This window comes from Microcebus murinus, chromosome 29, assembly GCF_040939455.1.
Source record: "Microcebus murinus isolate Inina chromosome 29, M.murinus_Inina_mat1.0, whole genome shotgun sequence".
Taxonomy (NCBI): Eukaryota; Metazoa; Chordata; class Mammalia; order Primates; family Cheirogaleidae; genus Microcebus; species Microcebus murinus.
The window spans coordinates 9,126,302-9,148,691 of NC_134132.1; the positions used below are offsets into that span (position 1 = coordinate 9,126,302).

The 22,390-nt window shown below is 34.6% G+C and overlaps 1 protein-coding gene across 2 annotated transcripts in view; it reads right to left on the reverse strand.

The window, feature by feature from the left end:
• Nucleotides 1-22,390, reverse strand: part of CCSER1 (coiled-coil serine rich protein 1) — an 899,545-nt gene that overhangs the window by 309,985 nt on the left and 567,170 nt on the right. The gene's annotated exons all lie outside the window — the stretch shown is intronic.

The following is a 22,390-nucleotide window of genomic DNA, read 5'->3' on the forward strand; positions in this document are numbered from 1 at the left end:
TATAGGCATTTGCTCATTTATTCCTATAAATTATTTCAATTTTACAGCTATGGAACCTGACCTATGAAATGGTTAAGAAATGCTCTAAAAGTTATACAGCTTTTAAGATAATGATTTATAATAGAACTAACCAAACAATTTGGTTAAACAAAGAGAATTCTGGATTTGGGACCTAATGGTCAGAGTTTGAGATCCAACGCTGTCACTTACAAATTAAGTTTCCTGGCTGCAAGCCTCCTCATCAATAAAATGAAGAGGTTGAACTACAAGTTATTTAAAGTTCCTTCTAGCTCTTCTCTATGCCTCCATAGCTGAAGCTAAATGTTAAAAAATAACATTTGATGTCTTTTAAAAATTAATGATGATATTATCTAGTTAAATCACAAGTACTTTCTATATTTTAAGAAAAATAATCCCAATGAAATCTCTGGAGTTCTGGAAATAAAATAAAATATCTATTCCATCTTTCCATTGTCTATTTTTTTCATATTGGAAAAAATAAATCAACCAAATGTAGGTATATTGGATAGTATATTTCTGACTTTTTGATTACAGGGAAGCAGGGGGAATCTTTATGGCATGATGGCAATTTTTGGACAGGTTTGTAATCATCATGAAGGGGTAGATCTCTTTCCCCAGGTATACTTTAGATAGAGAGGATCACATGCCCAAACTAGTTACTAGGGGTGTTCCTGCAGCTATCTGAATGCAGGAGAGATTTTGTCATGAAAGTTTATTTTTTCCAGTTAATATCTCCCCACCCCGCTGCCATGTCTTACTAAACCATCTTAATTTAGCACACTACAAAACATTTGAGTTAGGGTAATTTTTTTTTCCTACCTATGATTTATAACTTTTTGGGTACGTTTCATGCGATTAATTTTGATCAATGTAAAGAGTTTATATGCTCCAATAAGAAAATATGTATAGTGAAGGAAATATATTTCTGCCAACCGTACCTCCCAGAGTATTTTAAAATATGATTTGCTCAAAACATGCTGGATAAATATTATGTCTATATTGTTGAATAATAATGACATACATTTTAAATCAGTTAAAATTTTGTAAACATATTAATTTTGAGCCAACCAAACAGGCATGTATATATATGTGTGTGTGTATATGTGTGTGTGTGTGTATCATACATGAATAATTTTACTGTTCATGTGTACTTCAAGTTTTTCTGAGAGTCAGTTGTCGCAGTGAATAGAATTAAAATATATTCTTTTTTCTGAATTATGTAAATATGTATATTAGTAGAAATTATATAAAAATGTAAAAATGTGTAGGATTTTTATAGTGTGGTAGATATGTAAGTGAACACAAATAAAGGGTTTTGGTTCCCTGAGATTAGTATTTCTTTTGAAAATATCCCTCGTCTTAAATGTTATTGCTTGGTTAGTTGGGGTGATATTACAATCTGATCTTTTAAAGCAAATTTACTAAATTACTGTCAGTAAGAGTCAGTAAGATCAAGATTGCTGCAGTTTTCCTAGAAAAGGCTGTAAGTCACAGTTGATACTTCCCTAACAGGTTTCCCCATTCAAACCACCTGATCTTTCAACTTGATAACTCAGTCTTGCTCTAGTACTCAGACTAATTTCTACTACCAGTTTGGATTTGGCGTCTCCCAGATCACAGAATTCTTAATGCAACTCACTATATCTAAGATCATTTGACTTCTTCATTGAAACACAATCTTGCCCAATGCCCTGTTATCATATGAAGAATCTTAAGACATTATTCTTTGCCTATACAGCTGTCAAATTCTTGCCATCAGATGCCCTGCTTTAGGGTTTCAACCTAAAGATTGATCTTTCAATAATCTATTGCCTAATTATTTATATAGTTTATACAGTACATCACATCTACCCTGATAAACTTATCCTTTGGCCAATATTTCAATCATGTGGGTGTGCTTTTCTTATTAAGTCCTAAGATCCAGCTCCTTTTCTGTTATTGTTGTCTTGAGGAATCATCATGACTTATGCACGAGATGCATGAGTTTCATGTTATGTTATATTTGTATTTGCATTCATAAATATGTAACACATTAAACATTTTGACTGATGTGGGCTTAAAGAAATTTGACTAAGGATGAAACGATTTGGTGTATAGGTTTTGTTTTACTTTAGTAAATTTCAATTTCTTTCTTTAAAAAAACACCTTAAAATAATATTTACCTTGACTTCTATTTCTACTAATGAAATAATTATATCCATAAATGTCTTTATATCTATAAATATTTTCACTATTTATTGTTGCCTTCTAGCTATAATAGTTAGAAAGCTGAACTAAATCTATAAAATAATTTTCAGACATTAAAAAAATAGGCAAGGAAGCACCACAATCTCTGAGAAAAGGTAAACAAAAAGAACATTCCAACACCTGAATTTCTACCTGGAGGCAATTTTGGGCCATGGTACATGGAGGCATAACCTAAATAGACATTTAGATATTCAGGTATAAGAAGCTCAACTAACACCTGAGAGATTCATTGAAAAGAGGAAGTAACCACAACACATGCTCATCATACTGGCCAAAGTTAACACAAAGAAGGAACTCCTGTGAGCCATAAGGTGAAAACATCGGGTAACTTACAAAGGAAAACCTATTGTACTAACTGCAGACTTCTCAATTGAGACCTTAAAAGCCAGAAGGAATTGAAACCCCATCCTCAGTCTTTTAGACAGAATAATAGCCAGCCTAGAATTTTGTATACTGCAAAACTAAATTCTTTATATGAGGGAGAAATAAAGACTCTCAGACAAGCAAACACTGAGGGATTTTGTCAAGACTAGATTTGCCCTGCAGTAAGTACTCAGACCTGCATTGTGCTTTGATCAGCCCAATAGACATCCACCAGCGTAAAAATCACCCAAAAGCTAAAGCTCAGAGCCCATATACCATAATGGCTCAAGAGGTAAAATAAAGCAATAAGGTTCTACCCAACAGAATGAACAGAAATGAATCACATTTATCAATTCTTTCAATAAATGTGAATGGCTTAAATTCCCCATTCAAGAGATATAGGCTGGGTAAATGAATAATAAAAAAAAAAATACAAGCTAAGTATCTGTTGTCTCTAGGAAGCACATGCAACCTACAAGACTCATACTGACTCAAAGTGAATGGATGAAAAAAAATACTCCATGCAAATGGAAATAAAAAGAAAGTTGATATAGTGATTTTCATATCAGCTAACATAGACTTCAAATAACAATAGTAAACAATAGTAAAGACAGACAAAGATGGTCACTATATAATGGTAAATGGAGCATGTCAACAATTAGACATAACAACCCTAAACATATATGCACCTAACATAGTAACACCCAGATTCATAAAGCAAACTCTGTTAGATCTAAACAAAGTGATAAACAGTAGCATTGTGATATCTGGAAACATCAACACTACACTGACAGAACTGGACAGATCCTTCAAGCAAAAAAAAAAAATAAAAAAACACTGAACTTAAAAAGGACTCTAGAACAAAAGCACTTAATAGATATTTACAGAACATTCTACCAAAAAACTACTGACTATACATTCTTCTCATCAGCACATGGAACATTCTCTAAGATTGATTACATCTCAAGCCACAAAACATGTCTCAACATATTAAAAAAATAAAAGCTATACCATGTACCTTGTCAGACTACAGTAGAATAAAATTAGAAATCAACTCCAATAGAAACATTCAACTCTACACGAAGTAGAATTTAAACAACCTATTGCCAAATGATTATTGGGACAAGGAGGAAAGTAAGATGGAAATCAAAACATTCCTCAAAGTAAATAACAAACGGGACACAAATAATCAAAATCTATGGGATTCAGAAAAAGCAGCACTAAGGGGAAAATTCATAGCTTTAAATACCTACATCAAAGAGACAGAATGGGCCGGGCGTGGTGGCTCACGCCTGTAATCCTAGCACTTTGGGAGGTCGAGGCAGGCGGATTGCTCAAGGTCAGGAGTTCGAAACCAGCCTGAGCGAGACCCCGTCTCTACCAAAAATAGAAATAAATTAATTGACCAACTAGAAATATATATACAAAAAATTAGCCGGGCATGGTGGTGCATGCCTGTAGTCAGAGCTACTCGGGAGGCTGAGGCAGTAGGATCACTGAGCCCTGGAGATTGAGGTTGCTGTGAGCCAGGCTGACACCACGGCACTCACTCTAGCCTGGGCAACAAAGTGAGACTCTGTCTCAAAAAAAAAAAAAAAAAAAAAAAAAAAAAGAGACAGAATGATCACAAATAAACAATCTAATGAATCATCTCAAGGAATTAGAAAAGGAAGAGAAAACCAAACCCAAACCCAGAAGAAGAAAAGAAACAACTAAGGGCAGAGCAGAACTAAATGAAATCAAAAACAAACAAAAAAAATTATATAGAATATTAACAAAACAAAAAGTTGTTTCTTTGAAAAAATAAGCAAAATTGATAGACCTCTTGCTAAACCAACCAGAAATAGAAATTAAAGGACCCAAATAAGCTCAATCAGAATGGCAAAGGAGATAGTACAACTGATAGCACAGAAATATGAAATATCTCTGAATACTATAAAAACCTCTATGCACATAAACTTGAAAATGTTGAGGAAATGAACAGAAAAAAATAAAACTGAACAGACCAATAATAAACAACAAAATTGAAGCAGCAATAAAAAATCTTTCACAAAAAAAAGCCCCAGACCAGATGGTTTACACAACCAAATGTATCAGACCTACAAAGAATTAGTACCCATACTGCAGAAATTATGTCATAACTTCAAGAGGAAAGGAATCCTCCCCAACTCATTCTACAAAGCCAGAGTCACCTTGATACCAAAGCAAGGAAAGGATACAACAAAAAAAAGAAAATTATAAACCAATATCTCTTATGAATATAGATGTAAAAATTCTCAATAAAATTCCAGCAAACCATACTCAGCAACACATAAAAAAATAATACAACACAACTAAGTGGACTTCATTCCAGGGATGCAAGGATGGTTCAACACACATAAATTCATAAATGTGATTCACCAAATAAACAGAAGCAAAAACAAAGATCATATGATCATCTCAGCAGATGCAGAAAGAGCATTCAACAAAATTCAGCACTGTTTTATGATTAGAACTCTTAACAAAATAGGCATAGATGGGACATCTCTCAAAGTTATAAAAGCCATATATGACTTTTATCCAACCAATGGCCAATATCATACGGAATAGGGAACAGTTGAAAGCATTGCCACTTATAACTAGAACAAGATAATATGCCCATAAATTCTTGGGCAAATAATTTATGAAGAAGACCCCAATGGCATTCACAGCAACAAGAAAAATAAATATTTATTTGTAAATAGGACTTGATTAAATTAAAAAGCTTCTGCATATCCAGGGAAACAATCAACAAAACAAACAGACAACCTACAGAATGGGAGAAAATATTTGCATGCTATGCATCTGATAAAGGGCTAATAACAAGAATCTACAAAGAATTCATGCAAATCAGCAAGAAAAAATCAAACAACCCCATGAAAAAATGGGCAAAAGACATGAACAGAAGCTTTTCAAGATAAGATAGACGAATGGCCAATAAACATATGAAAAAATGCTCAACATCTCTAATCATCAGGGAAATGCAAATCAAAACTACAATGAGAGATCACCTAAGTCCAGTGAGAATGGCTTTTATCACAAAGTACCAACATAACAGATGTTGTTTTAGATGTGGAGAGAAGGGAACACGTATACACTGTTGGTGTGCCTGCAAACTAGTACAACCTCTATGGAAAATAGTATAAAGATTCCTCAAAGAATTAAAAGCATATCTACTGTTTAATCCAGCAATCCGATGACTGGGTATTTACCCAAAGGAAAAAAAGCCATTTTACCAAAAAGACACTTGCACTTGAATATTTACTGCAGCACATTTCACAATCCCAAACATGTGGAATCAATCCAAGTGCTGATCAATTCAAGAGTGAATTAATAAAATGTAGTATATGTATACCATGGAAATAAAAATAATAATTAATACCTTTAGTAACAGTACCTAGAGACCATTCTCCTAAGTGAAGTACTGCAAGAATGGAAAAACAAATACCACACATACTCACTATTAAATTGGAACTAACCGATCAGCCCTCATAAGCACATATGGAAGTAAAACTCAACAGAAATCAAGCAGGCAGGAGGAGGAAGAAAGGGATGGGTGAAATCACACCTAACAGGTACAACGTACACTATCTGGGTGATGGGCACACTTATAACTTTGACTCAAACTGTACAAAAGCAATCCATGTATCCAAAACATTTGTACCCCTGTAATATTCTGAAAAAATATATATATATATATATTTTTTCCTTCAGCATTCTCTTGGTCTTCTTTGACATGATGTACTGTAAAGCAGACAGAACTTAAAAAACAGACAGTAAAAATACTGTCGAGCTGTGTAACTATTCACAAATTCCACTTCAAACAGAAACACAGTGCACCGCTGTCAAAAGGTGATAATAGACTGGTGTACTCGATGCCCATAAACTCTCACCAACCAGCCTTGTGTGGTAGTGGTGCCAGTCAGGTGGGGGAAGTTGGAACTAAATCATTAAGTGTAGCAGCCATAAATTTAGCCCTTATGGCTTACTAATGTTCTTATTGTGCTGGTAAATCTGAGAGGATCATTTCAATGAAACTCATTTTATTCTTTGGTATTTTAAATATGTTCATTTTAAAAATAAAATTAAAATACAAAGATGAAAAAAATGTATTATATGGATAAAAGAATTTGTTCTGGAAAATTAATTTGGATTCAGTCTGAAGGCCGCATTTAAGGACTTAGAAGGACACTTGTGGCCTTAAGACCGCAGGTTCCCACCCCTGGACCATATCATGATATATGGTATCTATTCACTGGAAGCTTTGAATTTCTCTTCATCTCCCTTTCAAAAACAAATATACATCACTGTTTTAAGGCACTTAACTATTCACTGCTAAGTCTTTTTAAAAATCAAAAATCCTCATATATTGTTTTAAGCAATGTTATAATCATACCACAGGATATTTCTAAATGTACACATATGTGTATAACAAAAATATTTACATTTTGAGTTCTAACTAGATGGCAGGCACTATGCAAAGCATATTACATGACTTTTTTTTATTCCTCACAATTACACTATGTTGCAGGTGCCATTAATCCTCATTTTTGTCCTAGGAAAATTGAGGCAACTAGAAGTTAATTAACTTGCCCAAGCAGACACAGCTTGAAGAAAGTAGAGTTGAATGTTAAACCCAGAGTATCTGATTATAGAGCTACTTTTGCAGCCACTACACATACTACCTCCAAAGGAAACCATTACTTTATTTTTTTTGAGTATTGAGATGAATATTTAATAAGAATTAGATAAATATGTGTTTAATAAGTGAATGATTAACATTAAATGAGTATGCTTAATTCCAGATTTATATTAAAGTTCAAAGGATAAACCTAAACCATGTCATTTTTACATACTGAAGAAGTAAAGGCAAGATAATAAATTATTGGTTTTGAATTCATTTAGGATTTGGAAATCACTGTGGGAAAAAAAGTTAAAGGAAATGACATTGGATTCCAGAGGCCTTGATTCCTTGGAAAGAAATGTGAAATTCAATTGAAATATTTCCTGGGGCAGACAAAGATTAAAAGAAAATTAATGTTACTGTATGGGCACAAATTACATTTCGTAGAGTTTGTCTATGATCATCATTGCTCTAGGCTAACAAAAATATTAAACTAGTATAGCACTTCCATGCCCCATGTCTTCTAGCAGTTCTCATCTGAGCATTGCATAAGTTAACATCCTTCTGCTCCAGGGACTTGTGTCCTCATATTTTATAGAGTTTGATACAGTAAAGTTCATCCTGAAACTGGATTATTTCTAGTGTTTCTGGTGTTCTGGGTGCTCATTTCTATTTCAAATATGAAGCTAATCAACAATATAGCATTTCTACCAAGACTTTATGTGGTATTATTTCTTACAACTTATAATTGTTAAATTCTTAAATAGGAAGTCAAAGATACAGTTTCAGAAAACAAGTAACACTAAATATTGTCAATGAAATGTGTATTGCTTTAGCATTAAATCATGGTAGTAAATAATCTAATAGTGAATTTAAACATGTAAGAATAGAATTAGTGCCTAATGTGTGACATGTGCTATCATAACCAATTATTTTGCTATTTGAATAACTGTTCCTTGGTTATACCAAGTTTATTGAAATAGTCTATCTCATAAGGTATCTTTTATATTTTTAGCAAGAGACACAAAAAGAGAGCATATACTAAAGTAGTTTAAGAGAGAATTTTAAATAATAGAATATGGTTATTTACTTATCAATCCATTGTCTGAATCCCTATCACCTCCAAACCTGTCTCTTTTTATATACCCCATCTCTATCATTTCATTGCAACATCTCACTCTCTTGACAGTTCTTAACATGCTGGCCACTCTTGCACCCTAGGTGTTTGGATTACATGTTCATCCTACCTGGAACTACTGTGTTTCCCCGAAAATAAGACAGGGTCTTATATTTATTTTTCCTCAAGAAGACACTCCAAAGCTTATTTTCAGGAGATGTGTTGTTTTTTTTAAGTACGGTACAACAATCTACATTTATTCAAATATAGTGAAGTCGTCTTCTTCTGGAACATCATCATCACTCTCCAAACCCTGAATTCCATCCTGAATTTCTTGCAACTCTATTTCCTTTAGAACCATTGGCCCAGACTTGACAGGGGGAGCCTACCTTGTTGGTGGGACTGCCCGCACCTTTCCGGTCACCTCTGGGATAGTAGCTGTCACGCTGGGGCAGATGAGAAGGGCTGCTTGTCTTCTTTACCGCTCTGCTATGAAAGCATGGGTTGTGCAGATACTCTGTGTAGCCACTCCCGTCACTAGGTCTTATTTTCGGGGTAGGGCTTCTATTGCGCAAATGCTTAGAAATCTTGCTAGGGCTTATTTTATGGGTAGGTCTTATTTTCAGGGAGACACAGTATCTTCATCTAGGTATCTGGATAGCAAACTCTCATGCTTCTCAAATTTTTGCTTATATCTCACTTTTTCAGGGAGGCCTACTTTTGTCCCTCGATTTAATATTGTAGTCTACTGCCTACTTCACTTTTAGGCACAGTCTTAAAAATCTTTTAACATACTATATAAATTTAAAATCTTCATATTGTTTTGAGTACTGTAACTTCCATACCTTGTAAGTGAAGTAGGTTGTGTCTTTATTATTTACTTGTTTGTTTGTTTGTTTATATTTAAGCAAACAACTGTTCTAGAAAGCACACCCTAAGACTCCTAACTTTCAAATATTATAGTACATGAGCATTTGTGTGCATGTTTGATCTTCTGGGAAAGACACTTATTTTACCTATTAATATAAATTCAAACCAAAAAAAATTCATCATCCTTTTATTCTCTAGTAGTCATGTAAAGATTTTCTTTCACCATTGATAAAGTCATAAAAAACAGCTTTTTCTCGTAAAAAGCAATTGTTTTTAGGAGAGTTTGAAATTTCAAGTATATCTGTATCAATAGATATCAATGATATCTATTGTACTTGAAGTTGCTATATTCTGAAGTTGCCATTTTTATTCTGGAATAAGTTTCCATCTCTTTAATAGATGTTTTTTCTCATTCTCTGCCTTTTACTTTCTTTAATTATGTCATTTCTTCTTTTTTTAATGTTACTTTTTTAATTTACAAATAAATCATTGTAAATATTTATGGAGTACATAGCAATGTCTCAATATGTATAGTGATTAGATCAGAGTGATTAGCATATTCATTATCTCAAACATTTATCATTTCTTTGTATTGGGAACATTCAATACTCTCCTTCTAGTTATCTGAGCTATATAACATATTATTGTTAACTACAGTCATCCTGCAGTGGTATAGAACTCATTCTTCCTGTCTAAATGTAATTTTTTAATTTGTATCCTCTAATAAATCTTGTCCTTCCCCTTACCTTTCCCAGCATCTAGTATCCTCTGTCCTACTTTTTACTTCTATGAGATCAAATTTTTTCTCATATGAGTGAGAACATAAGGTGTTTAACTTTCTGTTCCTGGCTTATTCACTTAGCAAGATGTTTCCATCCATGCTGCTGCAAATGATAGGATTTCATTTTTTAAATGGTTGAATAACATTCTATTATATGTATGTGTGCACATATACAGACACACACATCACATTTTCTTTATGCATTCATCTGCTATTGGACACCTAGATTGATTTCATATCTTGGCTATTGTGAATAGTGTTGCAACAAACATGGGGGAGAAGATGCCTCTTCGATAGAATGATTTCCTTTCCTTTGGATAAATACCCAGAATTAGGATTACTAAATCCTATGGTAGGTCTATTTGTAGTTTTTTGAGGAACCTCCATACTGTTCTGCATAGTGGCTGTCATAGTTTAGCATCAGTGTATAAGACTTCCCTTTTCTTCACATCTTCACCAGCATTTGTTATTTTTCATCGTTTTCATAATACCCATAATATTACCTGTCTATTTCCATAATACTATTGAGAGTTTGATTTGCATTTCCCTGATGATTACTGATGTCTATTTAGATCATTTGCCCACTATTTCTAATGATATCATTTCTTGCAAAAAGGAACCTCTTAGAATAACTAGCACATCTCTTCCCTCAATTTGATAAATGCCAACATATTAGCTCACCCACACTTGTATACAAACAAATTTGGGTAAGTTTAAGCATTTAAGCTTAGTGAGGTTTAAAGACTCTTGAATATATTGAATTTGGGGAATTGAAAGGACCATTATTCTTGAGATAAAAAACAAATTGGTCCATACAGTTAGAAGAATTTGCCAAAAAATACATAATGAAGTATTTTGAATACAAGTTTTCCTACTTTAAGCGTCATCTTTCCACAAGAAGTACCTTAGAATATAGAACAGATACATTTTTAAAGATAGCTCATTTTTTTCCAAAAGCTTTCTTTAAATCTGTATTGCTAATAATGCCTTGCAGGTGATGTTTAAAGTTATTGTTTATGTCAACTAACAAAAAGGCTCAAATGTTTTTTGAAGTTTCTCACTATTAATCTAAAATTTTCATCCAAAAATTCTTCAAACTCATGGGGATCTTGTATGGTTTGAGCCTACCACTTTCTCACCCAGTTTTCCTCTCATTTTCTTTTTTGAAAATTTTTTTCAGCTTAGATCTAAGGTTCTTGATTAACATCAGGTTGATGCAAAGATTTTCAACTCCCTGGATCATTTCTTCCTGTGTTGTACTTCCCTATTAAAGCCTAAACTCTGGATACAACTATATAAATTGTAATTACATCTACTAACTAATTATTTGTAGCCGGAGGAAGACAGCTTCAAATAAATGTACTGTGTTTATGGTCACAAATTTATGGTCACAAATTTCAAATTTGCTCTCAACATTGCTTTAAAATGAATCTTTGCTACTTTAGAGATTTTGTACCAGCTGTTCCCTGTAATGGTGGTCTCTCCATACAACTTTCAGAGGGTTACAGAGTTTTCCCCTTGTCCTTCAAATCTCAATTTACATTTCCTGTGTTGAAGGACTTCCATAAACACTGAATATAAAATACATATCAACTTGCTTATTGTCACAACATCTAATTTTAATTTTCTGCTCTGGATTTACCATTAAAATATATTTTTCTGGCTGGGCGCGGTGGCTCACCCCTGTAATCCTAGCTCTCTGGGAGGCCGAGGCGGGTGGATTGTTTGAGCTCAGGAGTTCGAAACCAACCTGAGCAAGAGCAAGACCCCCGTCTCTACTATAAATAGAAAGAAATTAAGTGGCCAACAAATATATATAGAAAAAAATTAGCCGGGCATGATGGCGCGTGCCTGTAGTCCCAGCTACTCAGGAGGCTGAGGCAGGAGGATCGCTTGAGCCCAGGAGATTGCTGTGAGCTAGGCTGACGACACGGCACTCACTCTAGCCTGGGCAACAAAGTGAGACTCTGTCTCAAATAAAAAAATATATATTTTTCTTATTTATTTACTTTCGTGTACTTATATATTATTTTGTGTAGCAGAATGTAAGCACATATCAGTGCCATGTCTATCTTGTAAAACTTTATATCCCAAGTATATAGAACAGTATCTGGCACTTAGTAGGTGCTAAATAAATATTTATTAAATTTTGAATTGAATGAATAAGCCTCTATAATTCTTATAAAATAGATATTTACTCTTTTTTAAAATAAACATGCTATTAGTATGTTGACTATAATATTCACAATTCAAATTCATTCGGAAGAAAAGCGAAATGAACAATTTTGTTTCTTTCTCTCACTACCTTGGGCAACTCACCTATATCTCTGAGACTACATTTCTTTTTCAGGAAAATTAGAAAATTAAACTAGGTAGTCTTGGATTCCTCTTTTGGCTCTAAAGTTCTATGATTTTATTTTCTTTTAGGAAATCAAATTTTTAAAATCTCTCAATTTTGATATTTGAGGGTTTTTTTTAAATCTAAACAACTAAGTATGTTAACTAAGTATGTTAATAGTTGTGGCATTGCCTAAATCAAACTAGAGTGTCAATGCTTTTCTTTAAAAATTTCCTGCAATGCTTTTAAGAACTCTCCAAAATATTAAACAAATAACTAGTACCAGTATAAGAATGCATTATTTAAGCTTTGCTGTAGATACTTTATACTTTTAATAATTATTACCTCACAAATTGGCATGGCTTTCAGTATATTCACTTAAAGTTTCCACTCTTAAATGTAGGATTAATAATCTATATATTGTCTGAGCAACTCTGAAAACTCAACGTTAAACAAATAAATCAGATTGTGTTAAAATCCACTGCAGCAGATCTTACTTTATTAAATGTGTTTATTTCTGTCATTATTAATTTCTAGGAACAGCAAAAGAGAACAGAAAAATAAATGTGTAGTCTCGGACTGCAAGTCAGAAAATGCACCATGGCTTAAATTTTTATCTGACAGATCAATGTTCCATAATTTTGACAGATCGATGTCCCATAAAGTAATTTAACGTCCTTTCAGACCCAAAGACCTATTTGAAAATAGAATGACAATTTTTATTTCCCTATAGTATCTACTCCAATTTAACTCCATTTGCATCATGAATTTCTAGAAATTGAATCCCTCTAGGAAACTCATGAAGATCAAGAATACACTGTTAAAACTAATGTGTATATTTTAACTATCCCCACCTGGTAATAACATAACATCTTTTAAATGTCAGGTGATGCTTTCAATACACAATTTGCTATTATGAGATGTCCATTCCAACCAGCACATTTATTTGTTATGGTAAGAAGAAACTAATTAAATAAATCTCCAACTCCATTTGGCAAGGGTTAGCCAGGATTAAGGTTGCAACTTACCTACCTCAAAGGAGAAATGTCTCAATGTCTGCGTCGGCACATGCTATCCTTTCACTAAGTTGTTTTACCAACCCAGTAACCCTTTCCCTTTCTTTTCTGGCTTACCCCACAAGTTTTATCTTGAGAGCTGACGTGTGTGGAATAGTGTTAGGGAGCAGTTAGGGGAGGAGGAGCCTCAGCAAGCAGGTGTGTCAAATGCAGTTTCCCCGAGCCCAGCAGGGGTCGATTAAGCAAGATTAAACAAATGACTCCAAGGGTTCAAACAGTAAGGAGTGATTACTCACAACAACAGGAAGTTATGGTTAAGTGACTTTCCCCTGCACAAAGCATGCACACTTTGTAGGAGAAGGGTGACCAAGTGCAACCTTATGACATGGCTGCATTATGGTTTCAACACCCCTCCCCCACTCGGCTTTTCCACAAAGTCTTCACTCTGAGGGGAAAGACCCATCCCCTCTCCAGAACGTTCTGTGCTTAATAAATCTTCCTGTTTAACTTGCTTATTCCTGTTTGGCTTGCTCATTCATTCCATCCACTTGGTACCAGTAACCACTCTTTGCTACTGAACACCAAGAACCAGGGAAAACGAACTTGAACCTGACAATAGGACCAATATATTCTTCTATCTTCTGGGCCAAGACAGATAAGGTCTTTTCTCATGCTACATGTTTACAAAACTCTGTAACCCTCTCAACTAGTTTACAAATATATCCTTTTACATAACGACATAGAACGTTAACAGTAAAAAAAAAACGGCTTCAGAGATCATTTATCCCACTTGTCTTCTCTTTTGTGAGGAAACAGACCTCGAAATAGGGAATATGATTTCTGAAGATTATGCAGCTCGTTGGTGAAGGCCCATAGCATATATGATGCCAGTATTTGTTCTACCTCCTCACATATGCAGAAGGATCAATATCTGTTCACATCTGCTTTGTAAAATACCCCTTTCTCCTTACTCTTTCACTGTGCTTTGGTGATTCTTTTACTGTGATGTGGATGACCTGTTTGAGAGAGTTATACTTTTCAGTTTGCCCTTTTCTGAGTCACCTTCAATTTCAGATATTTTAATTGTTGTCTGACACCATAGGAATGATCTTGGCTGCAAAGGAGGCCAGGTGAATCCCCAAGGTTTACTGCTCTGTGCTTCATTTCTCTTTCTGTCCCTAACTGTGAGACCATTTGGCAACAGTCGACTCAGAGCCTTAAGATAATTAGCTTTTCCTCAGAGTGGCGTGGATTTTAAGGAGCAAAGTATGTAACATTTGTTTCAAAACCCAAATCTATTATTTGTAGAATGTGACCTATTTTGGTGACTCTTGGATATTTAAAAAATAGTTTACATAAATAATGTCCTCAAAAAAGTGATCCTGTGTCCTAGGTCTGAATTATTTCTAATGGCATCTTAACGATGAAGGAGTTCAAATGTCAGTGCTTAAATCTTCTTGAAGAGAATTCACATTTTCTTTATTTATACTTTCTTAATCCTTTGAATATGTATATTAATGCATTCGACATGGCCTAAGGCCACTATGGCCTTAGGTTTACAAGAACATTGCAATGCTTTTTGACTGTGCTAACAGAACAGTCAAACATATCTTAATAATTGAGTGTTCTTGAGTTATATTTAACAACTTGATTTTTACTGTCTTTACAATATAAATGAAATTCTGAAGAAAAGTTTGAAAACCCAGGCTTAGACTTATTATGATAACAGACTACCATTTTGGGTGCTCTTTCTCTTATTGTATTAATAACTGTATATCCTGTTTCAAAATTCTGCTGTGTTCCACTGTCTCCCACATACTGGCATTTAAAAACCGTACAGGAGAAAGTTAACATAGCAGGTCTAACACTACTCTTCACAAGGACCTGCTTGCAGGGCTTGTTCTTGGCAGGTATCCAGGAACTTGGCTTTTGAAGTTCTCTATTTAGAACTGATAAGGCTGTTTTGATTGCCTGGGGCACTGAATTGGCTATAGCAGCCTAATTCATGGTAAACACCTGCTTTCCTCCTGAGAGTCTGGAATTTCTATCATTGTGGCAGATCAGGCAGCCAAGGAGTGCCTGTATGACAAGTCCCCAACAAAAACCTTGCACTTTTAATCAATACCAGCCTTCCCTTGGCATAAACATTGCACATGTATTGCTGAATTTAGTTTCTGGGAGAAAGAACACATTCTGTGTGGCCCCTCCTGAGAGGAAGGATTTTCTGAATCTTGTACGAGATCTGTGGGACTGTATGTAACTGAGTATCAATGACAGACACTGCAAGACAGCAGGAATCCTTAGCATGGACGATAGGAGGAATTCTAGTGTTCTTTTGCCTGGATGAGGAAACCACATTCATCCCTTTTGGGGCAATAAACTATGGAGTGACCTGGATAAGTAATGGGAAGACAAAGTTTTACCTGGGGTTATTGAACTTCTGGCAAACTGCAGTTAATTTGAGAAAAAGATGAGACAATATTTGCAACCTGGTTTTGCTAATGAATAAATATGGTGGATTTGTGTCTGGTACATTGGCAGTAAAAAACTAGAGGGACAGAGAGGATAAAAACATACTAATATCTTGCATGATAAGAAAAATAATAGTTTAAATATTTTCCATAGTAAATTTTGCCCTTAGATGATTGGAGTCCCCGCTCCACCTGAATAAAATACCAACTTCCATACCAAACTAACATGAACTTTCCTCCCCCTTAATTTACTTAATAACTAAATATTTATCAAATATCTATTATACTCAAGGGACTTGTCTATGCTGTGCTACACTGAGGAACAAAATAAGCAAAGCCCCTACCCTAAGGAGCTTATATTCTAACACACGTGAAAGAAACTAAACAACTAACTGCACAAGCAAATATTTGCATATTGTTTGAATTATAATAATTGTTATGAAGAAGTAGTAGAGGAACCTATCAATGAACGACACACTTCTGTCAACATGAATTAGATCAGAAGTGAGCGTGACACCAAATTAGGACCAACAGGATGAAATGGAGACCTTGTTATAACTTCTGGGAAATTTGAATTTAATCTTAAATTAGCCACAGAAAGAGACAGTCTCCCTCTGAGCTGGACATTTCCTCAAAGAAATCTAAAGGCAATATCTCCTGTAGTTATTTCATTTTCAGCCTGTTTTTTGATAACACACACACATACAAACATGGTGGAAAGGGCCAAGAAAATCCCAGGGAACTGGATCCAGAGCTGGAGCCACTGGAATAAGTTAGCCTTGAAATGTGCCTTCCCTTTCATGTGAGCTAATTAATTTCTTTATTGTTCATATAAGTTAGAGTTGGGTTTTTGTTATTTGCAGTTGAAAGTATCTGAACTGACACAGCTTTCCATAAGTCATTTAACCTCACAATACTTTTTCATTTGCCATATGAGCCCTAAGGACATTAGAAACTTATTATGAATATCTAATGGGATGATGTTTGTCACTGTGCATTGCAATCTATAAACTATAGCACATTTTAAAGTCATTACTTAGGAATATGAGCAAAAAAAAATCGTAATAATCAGATTTAAGTTCATTTTCACTAACAAACATACCTGTGCAAACTAAAATGGTAAAAATATACCCAGCTATTGTTTTTCATGTAGAAAAATTTAGGAATAAAAATTACCAATTTTTATTTTTTACAGCAACAACCAACAATATAAGTGGACTCTTTCTGAAAATAGAACATTTCAAAACATTTCCACATTTACTTTGCAAGAGAAAAACAAAATCACTGAGGGAGAATATATTAAAAATTATTATCAAAAATTATGGCCAATAAAGTCAAACATTTTCCTCTTAAAACATACCAGCTGTTAGCATATATATTAATATTTATGCTGTCACCCAAGGCCCACTTAAATTGTTGAACTAGAAAACACATTAAGTATTTGGATGAGGGCACAAGGTCTAGCACTTAGATTTGGGTTCAGAAAACCAAATTTCAGAGAATAGAGCAACTAACCCTGAGAAGAACCGTAGCTTGGATGCAATATAAGAGGTAAGAATAGATGAAGTAGAACAGTTAGGTAGTGGGAAAAGCTGGAGAGGTTAAGAACTTATTCAATGACATTTTGAAAGAATTTGCTTCAGAGAATTTCCCAATGGATAGATAAATTCAAATGTCAAGATTGCATTTTATCTTTGTCGCTTTGAAAATACATTCTTCTACTTTTAAGGAGTGTCTTTATTTATATTGCTTACCAAATTATCCCAGTTTGACCTTGGGTAAAGAATAGAATTATGCTTTTTAAAAGGGACTCACCAATTGTTTCTGTTTATTAAGGCTAACAATTATCAGTATTTTCTAAAGACTAGATACTTTTTGTTTGTCATTTACTTATCTACACTTGATAATGCCTACTGCTCCTCAATTAAATTGCAGGAAAGGATGTCACTTTTAAAATCATAATAATAGCTGGTGAAATGTTTTCTATTAATATTATAATACTTCATGAGGGATTATTTAGAATATGGAATAAGAGGAGAAAATTTTCAGAGCTAACAAAATGTCAGTAAATTCTCCTGATTCGAATACTGATCTTAGCAGGGAGAAAAAGGAATTTGTTAAAGGACCATGACTAAAAGACTGATTGAATGATTGCTCAGCAGCCTGAACTATAACAAGAGAATTGATCCTAGAGAAAAAAGCAATTACTATTTTTGGCATTTCAGCAGTGATAGAGAGGTCTGTGTGAACCTGTCACTACCCAGACTAATGAGAAGGTGTTTAGAAGTCTGTCATACAGAACTTTTTGAAAATCATGATTGTCCTAACGCATACAAACATATTTCAGTGTAGTACTGGTCATATCTTGTATAAAAAAGTATAAAAGTCTTTGGGAAAAACTTGCCAGATACAAACTCATGTCAGGTGGAATTAGTTTTTCTAAAATCTGAAAAGTAGTCACATAAAATAGAACTATGACTGATGGGCTTCTAATGAAATTATAAATTGTTTAGGTATTTTGTGTTTTTTTCCTAGTTATGAACCTCTGAGTTATTCTTTTGTCTAGCTTGCTAATAAAATTCCTGTTGTGCTGCTTTTATTTTAAAAACAAAGAATATGTTTATATCTAATCAATCAAATTTCACACTGAAATCTTTTTATTCCAACTACTCACAGCTATTATTAAGCCATTACAATAATAGAAAGAAATGTAGTATTCAAAGTTCAAATTGGTACTGTAGAGACATATACATTTTACCTTAATAAAGTACACAAATAAAATCCTTCTTTAATAAAATAAAAAACACAAAATAATAACACACACACTCCACTTTAAATGATTTAGTTCAAAATAACCCAAAAAAACCTTTCTTCACTATATACAAAGTCAAGAACTGGTGAGGCACAGGGAATTGCTATTACCAATATGGAGAGAATATAAACCAAATTAGCATGTGGCACAAAATAAAAGTGTCATCAAGGGTGGTCGTTTCACACTCTTAAAATACTGCCAAAACAATATAATATTCTTTTAAATTCCATGACATGTTTTTCTTAAAAACCACATATTAGTTTCTATGATACTACTACTACATTTATTCTTTTTGCATGAGAAATGGTTTTGGTATCCTGTATTGGGGGGTAAAAAAGACTGTAGGAATTATAGAGCAGGATGCAAATTATGATGGATCAACCTCCCAAATTCCTCCCTGCAAACAATGCTGTGTGTTTGGGTGTGGGGCGCGGTGACAACGCCATTACAAGATGGCGCCGATTTCCGGTGGCCCGCCTGTAGTAAACAAGTTCAGCGCATGCACAGAGTAAGTCCTGGCCTGTTATATAAGTATGCATATGAAGGATCTTAGCTTGGCCTATCAGTAATAACCCTCGCGCGCTTTTAACCTATCCCCATCACTTCCCTCCTTCCTTAGAGTATATAAGTGTGTGAGAGCTTGTGCTCAGGGTCTTCCGCATCATGTAAGTCTAAAGGGAACCCCATTAAAGCACGGTCAGAAGAACTCCAGTTGCCGCGTCTTCCTTGCTGGCGAGGCGGGTGCGACATTTGGGGAAGGCCATGTTTCATACTGGTCAAATACAGAGCTGAGTTCACTTCTCGGATCCTTCATAAGAGCTATGTCACCTTGAGCAAGTTACTTAAACTGTATAAGCTTTAGTTATTTTTCTCTACAAGATAAGAAAAAAAAAATCAAACTTTTCTTTAAAGCTTTCCATAACCTAACAGGTTCAGTTTAGGGATTCTGAAGCCTGGAGCAAAGGAGACTTCCAGAAAGGATGGAGAAAAATGTCCTTTCTACAGCCAGAGGGCCAGAGAATAGAATAATAGGATGAGACTTCTGAAGATGTGGGTGACACAATTATTTTTAAGTAAATAAAACAATACAAGATCAGAATTCTGGACTAAAATGAGTAACATTATGATTTTTTTTTTTTTTAATTAAGAATTCTGTCTGGAAATGAGAAGCACCTGTCTTAATACCAGACCATGGTAGCTCCTGAGCAGAAAACAATACCAGGGGAACAGCTTGGCTTTGTGAAGAAAGAGAATTTAAAAAATTTTGTTTTTAACATGAAGCAGAAAGGAAGGTGTGGACGCTACAATCAGACAAATTTGGCATGAAAGTTACATTGCCATTTATTAATGAATAATGATGGTAAACTTACATAGGTTATATGGCAATTAATTTACTTTCGAAATTAACCACATAGGGCTGTTTTGAGGAGTTGGGAGAGAAATAGAAATATAGAAATTCATACACATGATCTAGTAATTTTGATTGAATAAAATGATAGTCATTTTATAATTACTCCTATACTGTTAGTCACTCTCAATCTGAATCTACCTAAGCTTAAAGTTAGATAGATCTATGAAATGACAATACAGAGAGTTGTTAAGATTGTTCTTAGAGAGATTCGACAATTACCTACACATTAATAAAAAGCAGCCTTGAGCAAAGAGGAGCCTTTTAAACTCCATTTACCTTTCAATGAAGTTCAGAAACAATTACTTCTGAATTTATTTTTTATTTGGTCATAACTTTGTAACTTCTCAATTATGTTGTAATTATGTTAGCCTCTTTTTTTTTTCTCTGATGCTACTAGCAATAAAAACCTCTCCATCAAAAAAAAAAAAAAAAAGGCAGAGAGAGGAAGATTCTGGGAAAATAAAGGAGTAGGAAACACAGGGAATCTTTCAGCACACCTAGACAATTACACTGGCAGGATCTGTCTGATGTAGCTATTTTGGAACTCTGGAGTGTATTGAAGGCTTTTAATTTCCCAGGGAAGGCCTGAACACTTAATTTTAGTCAATCTTAGCAATTACTACCCACCACCCACCCTTCCCCATCCTTGTGTCAGGCACCAGGCATGTGTTCTTTCAGGAGCTTACACACAGCTTATATGAGCCATGGTGGCTAACAAGGATCTTGTCCTCCAAATATTAGGATCTGTGTTCTGATAGCTGATTGCGGCCTCTGATAATGGAGCCGCAGACTCGGAGATTGGCTACCATTGTCATTGCATCTCTCCCTCCTAGTTGCAAGCCTTTTTCTCCTCTGCTTCAGGGACTTTTAGGTGATTTAAAAAGCCAGCACATTTTTTCCACCCTTCATTTCTCTATTTTTCTCCTTTGAGAACAAGACATTAAAGACAAAGACATTCAAAAGCAACTTGCATATATATGGGAGAAATTAGAAAGTCACCACACATGCCCAAAGTTAACAGGATTGGAAAAACCTAAAAAGACCTTAACTTTATACCTCAGGCTGATCCTGAGCACAAAGAAAGTTATAACAATAAAGCAAAACAAAACAAAACGTCAAACACTGAGAAAGGACAAGAATTTCTAGAGTTACTGATTTTCTAGAGTTTTGATTTCTAGAGTTACTACATTATTAGATTCCAATGCACAGTTTTCAACAAAGAAAAATTAAACAACATGAATGTCTCCCCCCAAATTCATGTGTTGAAAACTTAATCCCCAAGGCAACTGTATTGAGATGTGCAGCCTTTTAGGAAGTCTCTGCCCTTATGAATAGATGAAGGCTGTTATAATAGGGCTTGACAATGGGAATTTGGCTTCTCTTGCACTTCCATATTCTGTCATGTGAGGAAACAGTGCTCCCTCCCTCTGGAGGACAGTGTTCAAGGTGCCATTGCGGAAGCAGAGAGCAGTTCTCACCAGATCCCAGCCCCTTCCTTTTGTACTTCCCAGCTTCTAGAACCGTGAGGAATAAACTGCTACTCTATAAATCACCTGGTCTCAGGTATTTTACTGTAGAAGTACAAAATGGACTAGGACAACATATAAAGAAATGGTAAAAGTACTGCCACTTAATGGAAAAATATAAACCAATAGAAATTATTTCTGAGAGAGACCGGGTGGCAGTTCTACAGATACTTTAAAATTATCTTAAAGATTCTTGAAGAACTAAACAAGTTATGGAGAAAGTCAAGAATACCATGTATAAATGAAATGGAAATATTTATAAAGAGATAAAAATCTTAAAAACTAACCAAACATATTTAAAAATGTGCAACATCTCTAATCATCTGGGAAATGCAAATCAAAACCACAATGAGATATCACTTAACTCCAGTGAGAATGGCCTTTAGCAGAAAGTCCCAAAACAACAATGTTGACATGGATGCTGAGAGATGGTAACACTCTTACACTGCTGGTGGGACTGCAAACTAGTACAACCTCTATAGAAATTAATATGGAGATGCCTCAAAGAACTAAAAGTAGAACTGCCATTAGATCCTGTAATTCCACTACTGGGTACTTATGCAAAGGGAAAAAAAGACATTCTATCAAAAAGACATCTGCACTCGGATGTTCATAACAGCACAATTCACAATTGCAAAGATGTAGAAAAACCCAACTGTCCATCAATACATGGGTGAATTAACAAAATGTGGTATATGTATACCATGGAGTACTACTCAGCCATAAGAAATTAATACTCCTTATACCATCTGGATGGAGCTGGAGCCCATTCTTC